The sequence below is a fragment of the Spermophilus citellus genome (genome assembly GCF_964194105.1).
Source record: "Spermophilus citellus genome assembly, chromosome: 14".
In the NCBI taxonomy this organism is placed as follows: domain Eukaryota; kingdom Metazoa; phylum Chordata; class Mammalia; order Rodentia; family Sciuridae; genus Spermophilus; species Spermophilus citellus.
Genome location: NC_138194.1, coordinates 63,135,753 through 63,148,175, shown reverse-complemented (window position 1 = coordinate 63,148,175; position 12,423 = coordinate 63,135,753). Strand labels below are relative to the sequence as shown.

The following is a 12,423-nucleotide window of genomic DNA, read 5'->3' as shown; positions in this document are numbered from 1 at the left end:
TGTGCGCACTTATGGGGTGGATGCCGCCTTCACACTAACTCAGGTGGAGAGTCTGTCTAGATACTGTATGACTCCCTCTGATTGGGCTAGCCTTGTTCGGGCTTGTGTTTCCCCAGGTAAATATTTGGACTGGAGAACATTCGTGTTAGAGGGCGCAATAGAACAGGCCGCCCAAAACCATGCGGCGGGACATCCTCATTGGGATAAGGACATGCTTTTGGGGCAAGGTAGATTTGCTAATCAACAGACAGGATTCCCTCTTGAGGTATATGATCAAATTAATAACATTTGCATTCGGGCATGGAAGTCACTTCCAAACAGAGGAGAGGTATCTGGTAATTTGACCAAGATTATACAAGGCCCTACAGAACCCTTTTCAGACTTTGTAGCAAGGATGGTGGATGCCGCTGGAAAGATTTTTGGGGATCCTGATAGAGCCATGCCCCTTGTTAAGCAATTGGTCTTTGAGCAATGCACCAAGGAATGTAAAGCAGCACCATCGTGTAACCACGAGGAACCAGATCAAAGGTTTGAGTGGGTAGTGTTGCCGCAGGGAATGGCTAATAGTCCCACGATGTGTCAGATGTATGTGGGGAAGACACTCGCACCTCTCAGACAAAAGTATTCCTCCATCAAGATCATTCATTATATGGATGATGTATTATTGGCTGCTAAATTAGAGCAGACAATTCATGAGGCCTATAAAGACCTAGTGAAGTTGTTAGCTCAATATGGACTGCATATTGCACCTGAAAAGGTTCAAACAGGGGATTCTATTAAGTATTTGGGAGCAACAATTGGGTATGGCAAATTACGACCACAAAAAATCGCCATACGAACTCAGGATCTCCAAACTCTAAATGATTATCAAAAACTGCTGGGAGATATTAATTGGATACGAGGATATTTACATATTTCTAATGTTATGCTACAGCCTTTGTATGCTACTCTTAGGGGTGATCCAGATCTTACTTCCCCTCGTAGCCTCACTAAAGAGGCTAGAGCGGCCCTTATGACAGTAGAAGAAGCTATACAACATGCTACTTTATGCAGGCTCCAGAGTGATAAACCTTTCCAATTATGTGTGCTTGCCACTATGCGGCAGCCTACTGTTGAGCGTGCTCATCGCACCTTAAAGGAAACTTTACAAAAACAAAAGGGGGGAATAGGAGCTGAACATACTCCTAAAGAACGCCTGTCCTTAGCTCTCTTTACCATTAATTTTTTGAATTTGGATATTCACGGTCGCTCTGCGGCCGATAGACATGTGTCCCCTCAGCCCTCTGTGATTGGCTATGTTAAGTGGAAAGATGTTCTTACGGGCCAATGGAACGGCCCCGACACCGTGCTGACATGGGCACGAGGATCTGTATGTGTTTTTTCCCAGGATCGCACGGAACCATTGTGGGTCCCTGAACGCCTGACAAGAAGAGTCTTGACACCAGCTACTCAGCAACAAGAAATACCACAGCAACCCCGTGATGAGGATCTTCATTCTGCTGAGTGCTCTGGCTCTGGTGCTGGTGCCGATGACATGGACGACACCAATGCAGTGGTGGGCAGCGGCACGGGCTTGGCCAATGCCGATGCCGGTTCATGATTTAATGATTCCAGGAATGCCTCCCGTATCATTGGCGAATATTTGGCCGGAAATTGGTCCAGATAAAGCTATGATCATACAAGCTCTTGCAGCTTTAGAAAATGGCATCTCACCTCAAGTCTGGCTTGCGCAGATTAAACAGTAAATCTTTGACATGGTCGTTGCACCCCAAGTTTTATGAACATTGCACTGGGATCGACATGTCTTTCTTTGTTATTCTCTTAGTGTTGGAAAGCCCTTGCACTCTGCCGGCTTTACTGCCATTGCACGCAGATGGGTTTCCACACTAGTGCTTTTCTATTGCCTTAAGACCCGTGCCTTTCTTTTAGGGTGTTGCCAACTTGTTTGTCGTCGTATTTCTATACAGCCACAGTTCAGCCTCGGTTATCCCCCTTCGTCCACCATCGTCACGATACAGGATGCGAGGCAAGGCACTGCACTTGAGTGATCCTTGAAGTGGACCTCAAGGAGAGCATGTCCTATTGCATGCGGGTTAGACGCGTCCACGCCCCGTCCCACGAAAAAAGGCGTCGGCTGATATGGCCTCAGATCTGGGGAAGGGCCCTCCTTGGGGCTGAGCCATACTATGCAGCCACTTCTGCACAGTGGGATAGGACCTCTACTCTCGCCTGTATTGTTTTTGGAAAACAAAAGGGGGAACTGTGGTGAGCCGTTTCTGTGGACTGTGGTCGCCATTACAAGATGGCGCTGGCTCCGCTGTGGTCTGTAACAAACAACTCCTTATTTGGGAGAGTTGGCGCATGGTTTTTTAACACCCTATGAGAAAGCTCCACGTGGCAGCTTCGCATTGGGGCTTGAGATGCTTTATTAAGGCTGGGAGAGGCATCCGAAAGGAAGAAGAAGAAATATCAAGGACCTGAATAAACGGCTGAAAGAAGATTCCTGTTGTTGCGTCTTCCTTGCGGGCAAGGGGGTCGCGACAATCATACAGGATTAGGGTGGGCCTGACATCCAATGACAGGTGTCCTGATCAGGAGGCCATGTGAGGACAGAGTCACAGGGGAATTTAGAAGGCATATGAGGATGGAGGCAGGGATGAGGTTGGTACAGCTACAAGCCAACAACTCCAAGGTTTCCTGGAAACCACTAGAGCCTAGGAAGAGGTAAGAAGGATTCTTAGAGCCTTCAGAACGTAGCCCTGCTGCCATTTTGACCAGAATTGTGATTTTAAATTTCTAGATCTTAGGTCACCTGGTTTATGATAATGCTACAGAAATTCTAGAAAATAGAGATGGCTTTATGGAGAACCCAATATCTCCAGAAATGGCACAGGGTCAGCTAAGAATTCTTAAAAGCACCATGTGGTGCATGGACCTGGATGTCCCAGTGGCGACGGCAATGTTGGAGGAATGCTGGGGATGTGATATTCCTTTTTGGTTAGACTGAATCTGATGGGCCGAAGAGGAGAAAACTGTTGCTATTTCATGATCTATTGACCTTCTAAGGTTGAGGTCAAACAAGATTTCTGGGTTCCATGGACTCTGAGGAGATGATCACTACTTCTGAAGATCTGCTTCATTTGCCTCAATGTAGAATGAAAATCTATCAAGAAAAGATCATAGCTCTGTGCCGGTCACAAAGGAGGAAGTCAATAAATATTGTTCAAGGAGCTTTGTAATACAGGAATATCTTCAATTGTCAATGATAGAGACCAATCCAGACGTGTGTGTGTGTGTGTGTGTGTGTGTGTGTGTGTGTATGTAGATACTAGGAATTGAATCCAGGGTGCTTTGCCATGGAGCTACATCCTCAGCCCTTTTTATTTTTTAAAAAAATTTTGAGACGGAGTCTAGCTAAAGTGTTGAGCCTGGCCTCAAAATTGCGATCCTTCTGCCTCAGCCTCTTGTGTTGTTGGGATTATAAGCATGTGGCATTGTGCCCAATCAGACTTTTATTGGCTCCCTCTCATACCTGTGGAGGAGCAGGACACAGATGGCTTCTAGCAGGGCTGGTCTGTGGGGCTCATAAGGAGCATTCAGGTGACCATTTCTCCACCTCTTAGCTCCATTTTTACTTCATTCTTAGGAATATTTTCCCTACCACTCCTTGTAAAGGCAGATGACTACAAGCAGCTTTTGATTTATATAATCCTCACAGTTAATTTTAAAGTGAAGAAAGGAGTTCTTAAGAGTTCCTGAGAAAGTCCAATGTGTGGTTGTGATGTACCCTGCGGGACCACTCAGGTCACATGAGGACTGAACCACAGGATGAAGAAGGAAAGGCATGTTTCTCCCATGAGACAAAAGAACAAGAAACAAAAAAACCCATATCCATCACTTACCTAAGGTGTCATTTGGAGTGGATCGCCACGGCTGGCAATTGCTCATCTCTTTTTTTTTTTTAATAGCTTCTCCTGGTTGTCTCTAGAAGTTTCATTATTATACCATTTGGCAGCCTGAAGAAAGCAGATCAGCAGCAACAGTCCTTTTCTGGCACAAACTTCCTGGGCTAACTATCTAAAATCTAGTTGGATGCAACTACTGGATCTCAAGATAAAAACACCGATATTGAACCTCCGGGGGTCCCAGAACACAAACACCCATCTCAAGATCAGCAGAGCAAAGAAGCATTGCAAAAACTATCCAAACTTCCAAACCATGATGGAGATCAAGTAGGGTAATCAGGGTGAAAACAGCAAGGAATCTATGCCTGGGAATCAAATTAAGCATTATTTCACAACTGAGAACTTTGACTCTCCATGGGACAAGAATTAATCTAAACTTTTTATTCAAAATAGCCAAAATTTGGAATTATGGGCAAGTTTATTTTATGCTAAAAAGGAAAAATAGAAAGTACTATTAGCTAGCATCTATTATGACATACCAGGTACTATGCTAAATATATAAAATATTTAATCCTAATTTCAGTATAAGATAGATATTCAAACCACATCCAAGATAGTACTAGGTATTTCCTATCAACAGTTCACAAGTTTTTTTTAACATTAAAATTTTTAAAATTTGCATTTCTATGGTATTTGAGTATAGAATGAGAAACAAAAGCCACCATACTCCACATGGATCACAGAAGGATGAACCCAGCGACATATGTGAGGAGAGGCGCTCTGCAGGCCTGACCCCGCAGTCGGGGTGTTCAGGCCACTCAACGCCCTTTGGTTTCTGCTCCCTGGTCCTGGTGCACTTCCCTCTCCACATCTGTTGCTCTGGGCTTGTAGAAAACTCAAACACAAGGAAATGGAGCAGCCACAGAAAAGCAGAACCAGACGAAAAAGACACATATACTTTCTGAGGGCAAGTCCTGGAGTCCAGGGACTGTTGGCTCCAGACAGGGACAGAAACAGATCTAGCTGCTGGCTGCTAGATGTCCTCCTGTGCCATCTTGATGACATTTCTGAGTGAACAACACTTCATATCTGACTTATCTCAGAACATAGGCTCTCTTTCTCAAATGCTTCTCAGAGGTGCTGGAGCCAATTACAAAAAGTATTCCCGCTGTATTCCAGAAGTAATTTTTGCATGACTAAATGCCCTTACTTATTAAGACTTGGTTTGTAAAGCAACCCTGGACTATGTCACAACTCTAGAAAATTCTATTGCAGAGGCCCTTTCCCTGGTGCTGTCACTCACTATTAAAAAAAAAATGCTTTAACTTTGTAAAAAGATACAGGTTTATTTCATAAAAATTAGACAAAAAAATACCTAAGTAAAAGAAAGAATCATAATCCCATGTACACAATTAACACACTAATTCATACATTTTTGGGGTCTCTCCCCAAAAAGGATATTTACAATACATGTTATTTTAATATTCAAGTGAAGGCTTTCCCACGTCCACAAATACATGACCCTCTAAATAACAACATAGTAAAGTGGCACCCCCTTTCTCCACAGAAAAGTCTTAACTGGGCTTCTCCAGAAATCTTCACCATGGCCGATTTTAGGATCGAGAGCAAAACAGTCTCTGCAAAAGAGTTCAATGTAGATAAACTTCCTATTTTCTTGTTGCCCCGATTTACTTGGCCACTGGCAGAGAAGATACCAGCACTCCAGGTGCTGGACACTCCCTTACTAGTTTTTCCACAAATGTATCCAGTATAGTAGTTTGTAGAAATGTGTAAACAAGGCCTGTGGCCTTGAGCTGGGCTTCACAGAGATGTCTACATTTCTAAGATAAGAGAAGGTACCAGTTGGGCTCCATGGTAACAGCTGGCAGGGGAAGGAAAGAAAGGGGAGAAGAAGCTCTCCCCTTCTCAGGTGTTGTCCTTGAAGGGTTAACTTGCCCAGAACAGTGCAAGAAAAGCTGCTTTTATACGAACTTCTGCAGACTGTGAACTTCTGAGCCCCTCCCCTTACATGCTGGGTATAAAATTCTGAAACTACCTAAACTTGGGGTTCAGGGGATTGATTGATTGCAGCCAAAGCTGTGCCCTCTGACCCTGGCTGCAGCCAAATAAAACTGTTTTCTGCTATCTTCGGTGCCTTGCCTCGTTTGTCTCTACAACAATAGTATTTCACTGTGTGGGAACAGCCATTTTTACATATCAGTAAATGTGAATTTGGTAGGTGTCATAGGTTCTGAGAACGCCATACTAAAGCAGACACAAACAGATTGGAAGAATTTTAAAATGTTTTCAATAGGGTATCAAAATGATACAAAGTGTTGGTTTGGTTCCCTTCCTTCTTCAGTTTAATGTCTTTTTTTCTCACAGCCTTAGTCTAATTGGTCAGCAGCTCTGAGCACTATGTATAAAGCTTAGATGTCCCTGGAAAGCCAAACCAAAATATGAGAAAAACACCTGATGTGGAGTTGGCACTGTCTGCTTCGCTCCCTCTTAGCCCTGTTGATTAACGATGCCACATCGTGGATGGGCCAGACGAGTGGAGGGCACACAGCCCTCCAATGAGGGAACTTGCCCCTTGAACAGACTGTCCTGCTGTTGAAATGATTTTTTATCATCTGTAAGGAGACCTCCCGGAAGTAATATTTACAGGGTACCCTTCTTCCTTTTCCTTCTGTATTTTAATGTGGAAGGCAATGGTCTTCCTGTTGTCATAACATTCTGAAGCTGTTGAGAGGAAACAGGAGCATTTACTAGATCCTCTGACACCTTGAGGCCAGCAGGATGACCATCTTCCCTTTAACGAGACTCAGAATGGCTGTGCCACCCCAGGTCACCCCCTGTAGCACACAGCAGCAGAACCTATCACCCCGACATGTGGCAATACTCGGGGAAGTACTCTCTGGGCTCCTCCTGCCATTTGCTCACAGGTGGGCAGGAGGTTTTTACTCCCTGGTTTTTCAAGTCTACATATTTCTAGAAAGAAACAGCAAAGCCACAGTTTCCCCTAACTTTGACCCCAAAGACAAGAAGGTCTTGATCTATGTTGGTGTCCAACCCTCTGGCTGGTGCTGCCTCCATTTCAGATCAGCTAAAGAGCTTTTCATCCCCAAGTCCTTAGACTTCTTGTCCTGAAATAGATGAGTCAGCAGTAGGCACAGAGCCTACTGCCAGAAAACTGACAAATGGATAAACTTAGAATGATGCAATGTGAAGGGCTGGGCTTGCTCTTGGAGCTACCTCTCTGGGAGACCACTGTCCTGAGATGTCCTGAGATCAGAGGCCAGGGACAGGAGGTACCACCAGCTCTGACCTGGATGCCACTCTGGCTGATGGGTTGCATCGTCTCCCCACATATCTAACCTCCATCCTCAGCTCAAGGGCTCTTGCTTCGACTCTATCATCTCCCGAGCTGAATGATATTTCAGCAATGGTCCTCGACTCTTGTGTTTCAACTGTGCCATGCTTGTCTTCGTCAGTGCCACCTTTCCTGACCTTGTCATGTCACTGTTGGCTGCAAGATCCTCCCGAGTGGTGGCCCCTTCTCTTCCTTCTAGTTGGCTACATAGACACTCAACCTGCTGCTGCCCCCTAGCCACCCAAAACTGCATTGCAGCACCTGAATGCAGAATTAACTCCAGAGGGCTGGACGTCCTTTGGATGTCTGAGAGAAGATCCACATTCCTTGTGCTGGCTCAACAGCTTCCCATGAGAGTTGGGGCCCTCCTGAACAGGTGCTCCCAAAGCCCTGGGTAAGGCTTCATTAACCCACAACCTCTAGTCCTTTTGAAATGTTTACTTCTGCATATATGAAATAAACGAGTAGCTTTGGCAACATAGCAAGAACTCATCTCAAAAAGGGGAAAAAAAGAGTAGGATCAATTGAATAATCATGGAGGGATAATCTCTGAAAAATAGAAATCCACTGGATTATGTCTGGCCTCCTTTTCCTGTATTGGCTTTTGTCCTATGGGAGACCATTATACAGAAGCGAGAGGAACTTCATTGATTTATTGTTTTTGCTGTTTGGGGCCAATTAATGAGTAATGGTACATTTATTAAGTGGACAATTTACAAACTACTGTAGCAACCTCATCTCAAGTGATCCAGACTGTTCCATGGGAAATCATGAAAGCTTTGAGATGCATTTTCATATATAGCACAATTCCCACACCAAAGTCCAGCATTTCTCAAACTTCACTGGGCACCAAAGTCTCCTGGAGGAACTGTTAAAACAGAATCCTGGGCCCCACTCACAGAGACTCTGATTCAGTAGATGTGGGGGGTGGGTAGCCCTCCTCCTGTTCCTCATTCCTCTCTTGGAGAAATGTGGCAGAGATTAGCATTTATTCCAAAGGAAGACAAAGAAGGTCAACTCTTCAATGTGATGCAAAATACAATTACACAATGACAGTAATCCTACAAGTTAGGCTATTGTTTTGAGAAATAATTATCCATATCTGGAAATTTATCCTTTTAGCATATTAAAAAAAATCAAACTTGAAGCAATTAGCAGATAGGACTGTCTACAGAATAGAGGGAACTAACTGTCCTTCCCACTATTAAAATTTAGATAGAGGGCTGGGGTTGTGGCTCAGCGGTAGAGTGCTTGCCTAGCATGTGTGAGGCCCTGGGTTTGATTCTCAGCACCACATACAATAAAATGAAAGTATTATGTCCACCTACAACTAAAATAATATTTTATAAAAACTTAGATAGAATCAGAGTGAGGAGACCATGACAAGGAAGCTTGCCTATTTCCAGACCCAATGTTGGTAGGAAAATGAAAACAAAGAGAGTTGTGTGCTCCTGAGTTCCAGCCTAGGGAGATCCCGAGTAGAGGGGATGGAGAAGTTGAGGGGAGCTCCCGAGGCAGAGAATACTGCTTCTGTGGAATCCTGGAAAGAGCCCACATGTTGGGACCCTCCCTGAACATTCTAGAAAGCAGCCACATCAACTTAGTAGCACACATATCTGTTGTGGCAAAAATAGGATTTAGACATATCTGGAGATACTGGACACGATAGAGTCAAGTAGTTCTTGAGAGAATACCACTGAGCAAACCCACAGGAAGGCCCTCTCTGGGACTGAAGACAGCTCTCATAGAGATCTTTAGTGCCTTCCAAAGCTGAGGGAGGCTGATCCAGTCAGGAAGTGCTACTGGATCCTAGCAAGCTGTGGGAGGCCAATCAAGACTAGTCAGTCTCCACCCAGGCTTCCACTGCAAGGGCCAGGCAGGCAGGAAGTAAGTAGATCACTAAGGAACACCCTGCAGGGGACCAGAGAAGGTGAGGAACATTGTGCCCAGAGATATAAAGTGTCTTTATGTACATTAGAATAAGGCAAAAGGGTACCCGTTTTAGTCATCATTTTTGTTGCTGTGACAGAAAGACCTGACAAGAACAATTAGAGGAGGAAACATTTATTTTGACCCAGTTTCATGGGTCTCAGTCCATTGAGGGCCAACTCCATAGCTCTGGACCCAAAGTGTAGCAGAACATCAGGGGAGAGAAAAGCAGCTCAAGACATGGCAACAGGAAGCAGATCCCTGCTCACTGGAGACAAAATATAAACCCCAAAGGCATGCCCCGAGTGACCTGCCTCCTCCAGCCACTCACTACCCATCTACAGTTACCACCCAGTTAATCCATATATCAGTGGATTAATGCACTGATTAGGTTAAGACTACCCAAACCCAATCATTCACTTCTGAATGTTCTTGCATTGTCTCATATGTGAGCTTTAGGGGGATACCTCATATTTGAACTATAATAGTACCCATCTGGGATGATCAGCTGGAAAAAGATGTCCCTTCATTTGATACAGCTACAGTTGGATCATGACGTGGCACACAGGGCATGGTCTAGAAGGAACGCTACTCCAAATACAACATAGCCAGTTCAAGACACAAATGGACCAACCATACACAGAAACTGGGCCAGACTCTCCTCTACCACATTCCTACCCCCAGACACCATCTTAGCCAATTAGGACTAAAGCCAATTTTATTTCAGAGAGACTCCCTCTATGTAAGTGGACTATTTAAATGATCAAATATACTAGTTTAAGCTGAGATGCCATGTGATTAAAATTTACTTTTTTTTTGCTTGCTTGGGGAATAGGATTGTGGGAGAAAATTCTGATTGATGATATACCACACCTTTTTGGTAATTGTTTGCAAAGCTGGCTGCAATGATTCCTCCTACTTATCTGTGCACAGCCTGCAGCAATAGAACTTGATGCTCTGCTCATCCTGTGGATGAGTGTGTTTCTCCTTCCCTGGAATCTGGGCTTAACCATCTGACTCTTTGGCAACTGAGATGTTATTACACATGAAGCAAGTAGAGACTTCAACATATGGGGCTTGCCTTCTCTGTCACTTGTGATGAGCCTGTTGGAAGATGAGCTTCCATGTGCAGATGTCTGAGAACTGCAAAATCACCAGAGCTTGGAGACATCTGACCAAACTCTAGCATCGTTTCTAACAACTTTGTTTGTCGGACCGACTTTGTCTGGACAAACTCAAGGCTGCCCAAAGAATTTACAGTGCATTCCAGATAATGCCTGCAGACAGGGCCCTAACCTTTCTTTAAGCATTTAGTCAAAACAAAACAAAAACTGCTTGCAATCATAAATCCTTCCTGTGTCTTTATGAGATGTATATGTGTCTCCTGCAGCCAAGAGTGTCTTTTTGCAGAATCTGAAGGCCATTCCTTTGAAAGGTGACCTTTAGGGAGGACAGGATCTTGCCACCCAGTCTCTGGGGGAGATGGGTGCCTAAACCTGATAAGGCCAGTTAGCAGACACCCCTGGCCTAATCACATGGACATTGGCCAGCATTCTCACAGGCTTTTTGTAATTCTTCACTTCTGACTCTGGGTGTCTGCAAAGCTATCATTCTCCCTTTAAACGACCCAGTCTATGCTTTGCAAATTGGGATAGAGCTCAGCTCTTTCTGGCTGCTGTTTTTATAGAATAATCTGTTTTTAAATTCTGACCCCCTCCCCCACCCAATAGGGGGCATTGAATCTAGAGGCATTCTACCACAAAGCTACATCCCCACCCTTCCAGCCCTTTTTATTTTGTATTTTGAAAGAGGGTCTCACTAAATTGCCCAGGCTGGCCTCAAACATGTGCTCCTCCCGCCTCAGTCTCCTGAGTAGCTGAGATTACAGGCAGGTGCCACCATGCCTGGCTTTGTTTTCGTTGCTTTTAATGTCTAGATTTGTTTATCCTTGATAGGTCCCAGCTGCCCAAGAAATCTTTTACCAGTCAAGATCCCAAAACACCTGAGTGCAGTTAAGCTGAGGCCAACAACTCCCATTAAGCCAGCCCAGAAGTACCACTCAATCCACACTAAATATTTGAGAAATAATGACATTTGTTGTTGGAATCTACTAAACTTTGGGCTGATCTATTACAAAGTAAGAGCTGGATTTTATAAGTATGTTTTATTTCCTGCAAAGTCACGTTATACAGAAAGTTAAATATGAAGCTCCATTTTATTTGTTTTGAAGGTCTCAAGAACCCGACTAAAAGTGTGCTAACTAAAATCAACTGGGGAGTTGGATTGCAAAACAGAATGCAAGGCAAATGGATTCATAAAAACCATTCATTTAAACTACATTCCATGAGAAAACTGTCATGTTTACTCGGAGAAATGAATAGTCACCCACCAGGTAAAATAGACTGGCCACAGTCTAAGCACCCCACATGCCTGTCTGAGTCTGGCAGCTGTAACGAAATACTGTAAACTGGTAGTTTATAAACAAAAGAAATGCATTACTCACAGTTCTGGAGACTGGAAAGTCCAAGGACAAGGTTCCAGTAGACTCTATGTCTGGTGCGAGCTCTTGGTGTGGCTCGTAGGTGTACCTTCTTGCTGTGCTGTCACTTGGTGGAAGAGGAAGAAGGGCTCTCTGGGGCCTCTTTTAATCCCATGCAGGACCTTTCCACGCTTGCTCATAGCCCAATCATCTCCCAAAAGGCCCCACCTCCTAATTACCAATACTCTGGGGGTTAGGATTCCAACATGAATTCTGGGGGACACAAATATTCAGTCCACAATAGTGCCTATCTATGATACATTTTTCTTGAGGATTCTTACAGAGTTATAACATTATTTTGTGGCAACCAAGTGCAAAATGGTTATTGCAACTTATGCTAATTTGACCAATGACTGACTTAAAAACAAAGTAGCCTCCAGGTTCTCCCAATTGAATGGCTCTTGTAACTCCTTTACATTGGGAATTACTTTCAGGGGTGGCTGAGAAAGATGGAGCTGCAGAGACAGTACCAGGACTTGCACATTGCTGCATAGGAATTATTGGTTTCATGTCACATGAAGAAAGAACAAAGATTAAGAACTTTAGTTGGGTGTGATTGATTGCCATGTCTACCAACAATGAGGAAAGAAGCATAGCTTTAGTGCTCCCTGGCTCTGCTGATCAATGCCTGTGCATGTTTGTCATTTTTTACTAGACTGCATGAATCTTATTCCTCA

At 44.1% G+C, this 12,423-nt stretch overlaps 1 long non-coding RNA gene across 1 annotated transcript in view; it reads right to left on the bottom strand.

Annotated features, from left to right (window-relative positions):
• Positions 1–11,802, bottom strand: part of LOC308633704 — a 66,626-nt gene extending 54,824 nt beyond the window's left edge. The window contains exon 1 of the long non-coding RNA XR_014018849.1: positions 11,711–11,802. This is a non-coding gene — a long non-coding RNA (uncharacterized lncRNA). The remainder of the gene's footprint in view (positions 1–11,710) is intronic.
• Positions 11,803–12,423: the final 621 nt, after the last annotated feature.